This window comes from Paramisgurnus dabryanus, chromosome 11 (assembly GCF_030506205.2).
Source record: "Paramisgurnus dabryanus chromosome 11, PD_genome_1.1, whole genome shotgun sequence".
NCBI lineage: Eukaryota > Metazoa > Chordata > Actinopteri > Cypriniformes > Cobitidae > Paramisgurnus > Paramisgurnus dabryanus.
In genome coordinates, this window is record NC_133347.1 from 36,887,795 (window position 1) to 36,896,963 (window position 9,169).

Genomic DNA, 9,169 nt, shown 5'->3' on the forward strand with positions numbered 1-9,169 from the left:
TCTCTAATAACCTCTCAATTTTTTAAGCTAAAAGCGGAGATAATTCCATTTTTGTGAATAACTTTTGTAAGAGATCAGATTCAGAGCCTGATGAAAACACGCTGTTTTCAGTGTTGAGTGAATGCGTCAGTGTTTAAATTGGGTAAGATCGCCACCAAGTGGATAATAGCGGACGTATGAACTTGAGTTATAAACTCCTAAGACAGTAATTCTCAAAGTGTGGTCCGCCAAACCCCCCCAGTGGTCCGCCAAAAGATGACCTAGGCAAGTGTTTATACAATCGTCATTTATTTAAGTTGATTTTTAATGCACTTGCGAAACTGTGATATCAGTTCTTGCCTTCCTGTAAAAATGGATCGGTTGGCTAAACCAAAGAGGGACAAAATAAAAGATCAAGCTTCAAGTGAAAGCAGCTAAAATCCACAGATCTATTAGCTTTGTAATGCGCTAGTTTTTGTTTCATGTGTAAAATCCCTGTAATTTCAGTGATTTTGGACATTAAGGGGATGTTTTTTTTTTTTCAGTATTTTATTGTTACCATAGTTACAACCATATACTTCATATACCCACCACCAGTTTTAAACTAATGGCTCTTTGGAATGACATTAAGTTGGACCTAGGCTGTTATAGTATGTTTAATTGCATTTTTTTCACATGTGCAATTTGTTGTTCATATTAAGCTGCAACTCATTTCACATTTACTTTTTCAAATTTATATATGTATATATATATATATATATATATATATATATATATATATATATATATATATATATATATGAAGAGTTTGGTTCCAAAACGCAATAAACGCCATTTTTGAAAAAAATGAGTTACTGCCAAAATCAGTATTATATCAGGTCAGTAGTTAAAAGTAAATAATTAATTTTACGCAAAATCCAATACCCGCCGTGATATTCTGTCACCTTTTCTCCCTTTGTTCCCAAAATGCGACAAACGCCACTCCTCCTTTTTTACAGAACGCAATAAATCCATTCCTGATATTACAGCGGACCATTCACGCAATGTAAACAAACATGGCGGCGCGCTGAGTACACGGAATCCTAATTTTTCTCATCTACTTTGTACTTCGTGATCAACAAACAAAACAAAATAATACTTTAATAGCATTGCTAAACCTGTGATGGTTTTCTGTGACGGGAAAGAAACGTAAGCCATCAACATCTAATAATTTCCGCGAGAGGCACTCGGCTGCTTGTTCTCCAGACAGCATCAAGCTTCTCATGCTAAAACATTGACCCCAGAGGATCTTATGAAAACTTTACATTATTTTACTCAAAGTCAACGAAAATCGAGCGGGACCAAAACATTTTACAGCTGATCGCTGTGAAAATGTAAAGAGACGACGTCAAATATAACCGCAGCAATGTGTTCTTAATATAACAAAGTAAGTGTTTTGGTTAATGCCATTAATGTTTATTTTTTAATCATTGTATACCACTAGTCAACTAAATAAATATAAAATGGTAAAGATGAATGCACATTTATACATTGATTTAATAGATTTATAGCATTTTGAAATAAAAAACTGTCATGGATTTATTGCATTTTGTGGAAAAAATAATTAGTTTTTATAATAAATCTTTGAAAATCAAGTTATGGATTTGAATTTCTTATGTTTTTATAACCTAAAGATGCTATGTGAAAGTTTGTAACAGAAAATAGTGGTTTTCATCTTGTCACTTTCTTGGTATATTTTTACCGAAATTTGTCAAAATGGATTTATTGCGTTTTGGAACCAAACTCTTCATATATATATATATATATATATATATATATATATATATATATATATATATATATATATATATATATATATATATATATATATTTATATATATATATATATTTATATATATATATGCATTGATGCATAACACAAGAACGGTTAGATGAGGGATCATGGATGCAAGATATCCACACATTCACCTATTATAGGCAGATACTAAAACAATATCCACCTTTAGTATATAGACAGAATTGAATTGATTTATTTGTCTTTTAACCAAATTTTCTGGCAGGTGTAACAACAAACCCTCCGTTTGTTACAATTAACCCAATCAATGGAGAAAGTTGTAACGTTTGCACTACTGTCACTTTCAGTGTAATTGTATGATAACGGTAGGTCCCACAATCAAACTTTAAGTGTTCATTTGTAGCAGAGATGTGCATGTTGATAGTGTAAACAATGATTAATCTAACTTAAATAATTTTTAAATTATAAAGCCAAAGACAAAAAGCGTTAGGTTGTGCCTCACTCTACCCTATACTTTAAAATGCACATTTTAAATAAAGACAACTGTGCAGTTTAGCAGTTTATGCACTTTAATTGAAATCTCAGATAATTTACAACATTTTCAAATTCATGTTCAAGTTTATTGTAGCTGTTTCATAAGTTGATAGGAATCTGTCTTTATGTGCTTACATCCAACAACATACAACAAAAGAAAATGCAGAGTCAACCTATAAATGTAACGGTACATGAGCCCTGTATTGTTCAATATGTTCTATATGCTGCAGTTGAAGAGGAACAGTTCAGAAAACATAGTCCTTAGTGCAAAGGGCCAATCTGTTCAGTAGATACTGCACTGGCATTGTGTATACAGTTATGATTTTAGTACATTAAGTTGAAGTGCATAATAACTTCACATGTAACAACATCTAATGTTGCTAAATTACCATCGTTTCAGTGGTATTTACATATCTGGTACTGGTACTATATCTGAATCATAAACGTTCTGCCAATGAAAGATAAATAAGACAACAAAATATGTATAAGAATAAATTCACTTTTCAACACATACAGTCAAGTCCAAAAATATACAGTTAAAGCCATGTGCTGAAAGCTCCAAATATTTCACGGTAGGACTTTAAGTGCTATTTAGTGTAAAGTGCTTCATTGTGGTTGTTGCATGTTATGGCGCTTTTCCATTGCATAGTACCCCACGGTTTGGTTTAGTTTGGGTCGGGTCAGCTTACTTTTGGGAGCTTTTCCCATTGGGGTCACTTCGTAGTACCCGATATTTTTTCATACCACCTCGGTTGGGGTTCCAAGCGACCCGAGCTGATACCAAACGTGACGCGAAAACACAGTAGATCACTGATTGGTCTATCGAGAATCGTCACCACACGCGTCACTAGCAGCGTCATTGGATTCGCGACACAAAACACCAAACCCGCTAGATTTGAAAATAGTTGCTACCAGCAACCGCACAGTGTATGTGATTTAAACACTAGAAAAAGCAAACGAAAAAGAAAATGGCTATTTCGTGGTCAAATGAGGAGATTGCAGACTTTCCTTTCGCTGATTGCAGAGGAGCGGGAGCGAGAGCTTGATGGGTCTGTGCGGAATGAGAACGTTTTTAAGGAAGTCGCACAGCTCATGGCCGCACACGGCTATACACCTACAAAACAATGTAGGGAAAAGCTGAAGAAAATGAAAAGCGACTACCGAGCCATAAATGACCACAATGGCAGGAGTGGGGTGAATAGAAGAGTCTGGAAGTGGTTTGACTTAATGGATGGTATCTATGGAAGTAGACCGGCGAGCAATGGGAGAGAAGGTGCCCTCGACACGGCCGAAAACACGCTGGAGGATGGTACGTTGTTTTAACTTGTATATCACCCTTTAAAGTTTAGCAATGTTTTGTAATAACATCTGTTTTTAACTCTATGCGTATGCAATTGTACTTAAATCATCATGCCGATAACAATAGCTTATTGCAGTACAAAGAATAACGCAAGGTAGTAACTAGCAAACAGCTAACGTTAGCAGTAGCGCTATTGTTTATGGGAAGCGAGGTGAAGGGTTTTTGTGAACTGTATAACTTCTTACCAGTAAAAGTTTCACAATACAAAAGTAATTTTTTGCGTGCCTATGTATTCTTATGCAAGTCACCACCTTTACGAAATGAAACATGGTTTTACTACAGTTAAAACAAAAAAAACGTACTGTAGTAAAACCATGGTTACTGTAGTAAAACCATGTTTACCATAAAATAGGCGTGGTTTTCCAAAATCAATTTAAACCATGGTTACTGTGGTAAAACCATGGTCTTGCTTATAGTAATTAATACACACAAAAAAACATGGTTATTTAATACAACAATAACTTATGGCAGTACAATAGTCTCAATAGGTAACAGCTAACGTTAGCAGTAGAACTATTGTATATGGTCAATAATGTTGATGAGTTGTTGCTAGTTTGCTTTCTGCATAACAATCTTAATTAACCTACTTCTTCTTTGTTACAGATTCATTGTCTACGATTGATGCATCATCAATTTTTTCTCGAAATGATGCATCAATCTCACAGATTGACCTGGCACCGCAGACACCAGCACGCAGTAGCTTCACTACAAGTAGCATTTTTCAGTAGCTTGGCGGTAGCTTACCAAGCCAAGCTAATATAAAAACATGTAATAAATGTAATAAATATTACAATTGAAACTATTAATTTAGTGTGCTTTGGCGGGCACCTCACAGACTCTGTGCAGTCTACCTGCTGCCTGCGGGCCCACGTTGGAGACCCTTGTGTTAAGATATGTCAGGGCCAGGTGTTTTTGAATAAAGGCAGCTCAAACATGCATTTTATTCTGGGAGTAGGATGAGTCCAGCAAACAGCCCCAATATGTGAAGTACCTAGGCCTACATTATGCTTGCATTGCCTATAACTATCAAAATGATAAATTGAAACTGAATAAATAATTACATAATAAATTTAGTTAAAAATAAAAAAGTAGCTTGGATGTTGCAAGCTACCATTGATGTAGCTTAGCTTGCTACATTTCCCAGGGGGGTAGCTTCAGTGTAGTGAAGCTTCATTTAATGTGAAGTAACTGGTAGCTTAGCTCACTACATTTTCCAAGTAGCTTGCCCAGCACTGCCAGCACGACCTCAGACACCAGGACGACAGCCGACGACAGCCGACACCAGCACAAATGCTGACACCATCAACCTCTGGCAGCAACATTATGACCCCGGTGCCTGTTGTCACAGGTGTGCAATATACTCACGTATACTAATCATATATTCAAGCCTACACGATGCTGTATATCATGCTGTACATACTTTTCTAATGTTTCCGTATATTACCTTAATTAATGTAATGATATTTTGCTTTTTTGTTTTCTGTAAAACGTAGGGCATACATGTTGTTTGGTAAAGTAGCATCTAACTAAGTTCTACGATTTCTTTGTTGTGTTACAGGAAAGAGGAAACGAGGCAATCACCATCAGGACCATCTCTCTGTTTTAAGAGAGATGCAGGCCGCTGATATAAGGCAGCAGGAACTCAACCGTAAACAATTGCAGGTGGCACTTGATGATGCCCGGCAAGCAAGAGAAGAGGAGACAGCCTTGAGGAGGGAGGAAATTAGTCAAACGGCGTCCTTTAATCAGGCTTTCCTAGGTATTCTGGGGGATGCTTGTACAGGCAATAGCCTCTTTCACACAGTAATTCTAGTAAATTACCATGAATTTACCAGAATGAATTTACCAGTAAATACAAAAATGTGCTGTTCACACATGCAGTGACATTCCGTCTTTTTACCAGTAAGACATCATTCACACATCAGTATCAAAATACCGGTAAATTCGGAGAGAAAGCGGAAGTTACCTGTGGCGCGCGGCCGGCGAGCTCCGTCCGTGTCGTATTTGTAAACGGCGGGTTATGACTTAATATCCACGGTCCGTATTTTGTTGTTTTCACATCTGTGGCAAACGGTCGCGAAGTTGCTCGTGACCAAACAACATTGCGTTAGGCGGCGTCAAACGGAACCTGCGCGTTTGCACATTAGGCTTCACAGATGGTGTGCTAAGGACGTCGGCAATTTGGCATTAGATGGTAAGCTGTTTTAAACAACTTTGGTGAAGAAATGTGGATGTTAACTTCAGGTGTGCTCGACTTTTAAGCAACATGTGTCGTGTGTGGAAACGTCCGTAAACAGTCTGCGTCACCTGTATAAAAAACTTTCTGATTGGCCCGCCCGATCTGTCAGCGCGGTCTGACGTCATCTAAATGCCGGTAATGCTATATTTTTCGTTCACACACAGCGCTTACCGGCAAATTACCGATAATCTTACAACCTGTCTTACTGGTAAATTGGGAGCACTGATTTACCGGAAAGGTTCTGTTCACACATGACATGTTAACTGCAATTTACCAGTAAATTACCAGTAAAGACTGTATGTGTGAAAGGGACTAATGACTGGTCGTAGAGAACAAAACTCTACGTAAAAACAAACCCTTTGTTGTTTGGCTTTTCAAAGTTTGAAGCCGTATTCTATTTAAGTTTTTTATTAATAGTATAACTTTCTGTGAATGATGCCAATATTGTTTTGGTTTCACACGGTTTTTTATTTTTAAATAAGGATGTTTTAAAATGGAAACATATAGCCTTTTTTTAAACCTTTTTTTTAATTTTTTTATTGTTTTCACTCACTTGTTTTTACATTTAAGGACAAGCTTTCTAGGGCATACATTTTAGCACTAATTGTTGGTTGCCCATTTTTACCTTTACATTTTGGTGTTGTCCAAACATTTGCACAATACAGTTTGATGTTTACATTTCAAATGCAACTGTTACATACAAGATTTGTTCTTGCTTTCACTTGTTTTTACACTTTAAGGACAAGTTTTGTAGGGCATACTTTTTAGCACTAATTGTTTGTTGCCCATTTTTACCATTTCATTGTTTTATTTCTATATACCGAATGTATATTTGTTCTCCAAACAATACAGTTTGCACAATACAGTTTGCACAATACAGTTTGATGTTTACATTATAAATGCAACTGTTACAAACAAAATTTGTTCTTGTTTTCACTTACTTGTTTTTACTTAAACTTGACTTGAATTCTTAAGACAAAGTGTTGTGAGAGTGCTGGATCTCATATACATTATTGACAGAATAGAAACTTTTGATGAGTAAATCAATAAATTAGATGATGATCTTTACCATTATATACCAACCACCACAGAATTGCACTGTTAGCTTTACATTACTGTAAAAAATGTGTTTTACAAACACAAAGTTAACACAATCTAGGAAAAGCTAGCACAAAAGCTAAGGGTCAAGAGTCCAACTAAAACAAACACTAATCACAATAATGGTGACTTAAAATGAAACAAAACATTAACATCTAAACCCAATAAGTGAATTGTGTTTTCTACAGCAATATTTTTACTGAACATTCAGAAATAATCTTTTATAACAATTACATTTTTTTTATAATTGTCAGGATTTGCGCTCGGACGAGAGAAGAAACAGGAGAATGGATCCATTTGCAGTTGAATTTAATAACCAAAACTCAGGTCAGTTACAAAAACAAACACGATATCACACGGGGCAAATCACGACATATACACAATGAACCGTGACAAACCAGTGAACAGAAAGTGAATATATACATAGCAATGACCAATGGTAAGACAGGAACAATAATTAACTAATGCAAAACACATGTGGGTAGTGAATAGATGTAATGATTGAGTCCAAGGTAACAGATGACAGAGGTGGAATCACAAACAATACAGAACAGCAAGGCATATGACCATACAATAACCAAATAAAGAAACAACAAATAAAACTAGAGACTTGTTTTAACTTGTTCAACTTCCTATCCAACAGTGTTCCCTGCTCCATCCTGATTTCTGCCACCCCATCTCACCTGCAATGCAGTATTAGATTAATAATTAGAATAAAATTACTTTAAATTACTTTAACTTTTAAAGAATTTCTGCACATTAAAGTTGTCATATCTTATCTGAATAATATAATAAACATATCATAAATCACACCGACTTATAATTTTGTCTATTGTCCCCAATTTTAAGTTGGGATAATACATTTTTCATCATTGCCTTTTTGTATTAGTTGCTGGCTATGGTTGCATTTGAATACTCTGAGGTACCTCGCATTTCGCTGTATGAGCTTTGGCATGCATTACACTAAGAAATGACCTCATTCATTAGCGGCTGAAGATCTGATGATTCTTCAGCCACTTTGCTTAGGTATGGCCAGTACCTAAAAAACAAGTGCAGCATTAGTAGGCATGAACCAACAATTTGCTGGGCCATCAATCTAAAACAAAATGAGGGATTTGTCATTTAATATACAGTAAGTTTACAGAGTTTCAACAAGACAGAGAGAAATTACCTGCAGACAACATCCATGCAGAAGAAAGTGACATTTGCCCTCTTCGACAACTCTCTCTGCAAAAACATTGGGTAGGCAAATACCTCACCACGGTAGTGGTTCAGTCCTCGTAACAATATCCCCATGTCTGTTAGATAAGGAGGCAGTATGGTTAATGATCAACTTACACAGCAAGACATGGGGAAATCAAAGCTGTCCTAAACCACACAGACGCACACACACAAAATGTTTGTTTAGCTGCTTGTTTATGTTCTTGCTACTGAAACCAAATGTGTTTCCACGGCATGACTGACAAGTGCCATCTTAAAGTGCCCATCTTATGACTGCTTTTCCACAAGTTATATAGGTGTATGAGTTCCATAAAGCATGTTTCAAAAGTTGTTTGCTCGAAATAGCTTGTAGGAAAAGATTGTTACCCATCTCTAGTAGCCTCTGTTTCAGGGCAGTTCAGATTGTGCCGTTTTGAGCTAGTCTTACATATTTATGAGCTGCTGCTCCTTTGATCACGCCCCACTACTAATGTCATGCGCCCATGCAGCGTGCTCAGTGGTATCGTGGGCAGTACAGACCATACCAGGGGCGTAGCCAGTAATGGGCCAGGGCGGCACTGGCCCGCCCACATAACTCCCTGGCCCGCCCAGGCAAGTTTAACCAAAATACATTTTTAGTTTATTTTTATTATTCAAATGTATTTAAGAAAATATATTACTATAAACCGGATTTAAACACACTGGTGTGTGTTTAATTTGCTTTCTAAATAAAATGGAATTGTTGAAGCAAGTTGTAGGAAGCCTCCGAAACGTAATTGGTTGCTTGGTTGCTAGGAGTTCTGACAGATAGACTCTGTAGGGGGCGGCGGCCGGCGGGCTCTGGCAGTCTGCCAGCTAACTTTGCTAACCGCTTTTTTAGCTAATATTAACATTGCCACAATAATGGCTAAAGTTTCTTTAATGTGTTATTTAAAAAAGCAAGAGTTGGTGAAGAAGATACGCC

The 9,169-nt window shown here is 36.6% G+C and overlaps 1 long non-coding RNA gene across 2 annotated transcripts; it reads right to left on the bottom strand.

Annotated features, from left to right (window-relative positions):
- Positions 1-7,297: 7,297 nt before the first annotated feature.
- Positions 7,298-8,611, bottom strand: LOC135745332 (uncharacterized). 2 transcript variants are annotated; one of them, XR_012337987.1, is made up of 4 exons: positions 8,593-8,611; positions 8,177-8,303; positions 7,932-8,044; positions 7,298-7,688 (listed from the first exon to the last, which is right to left on the bottom strand). It is a non-coding gene; the product is annotated as an uncharacterized lncRNA (long non-coding RNA). The 2 variants fall into 2 exon arrangements; XR_010531173.2 differs by lacking the exon at positions 8,593-8,611 and having other exon boundaries at positions 8,177-8,315.
- Between the last annotated feature and the right edge of the window lie 558 nt (positions 8,612-9,169).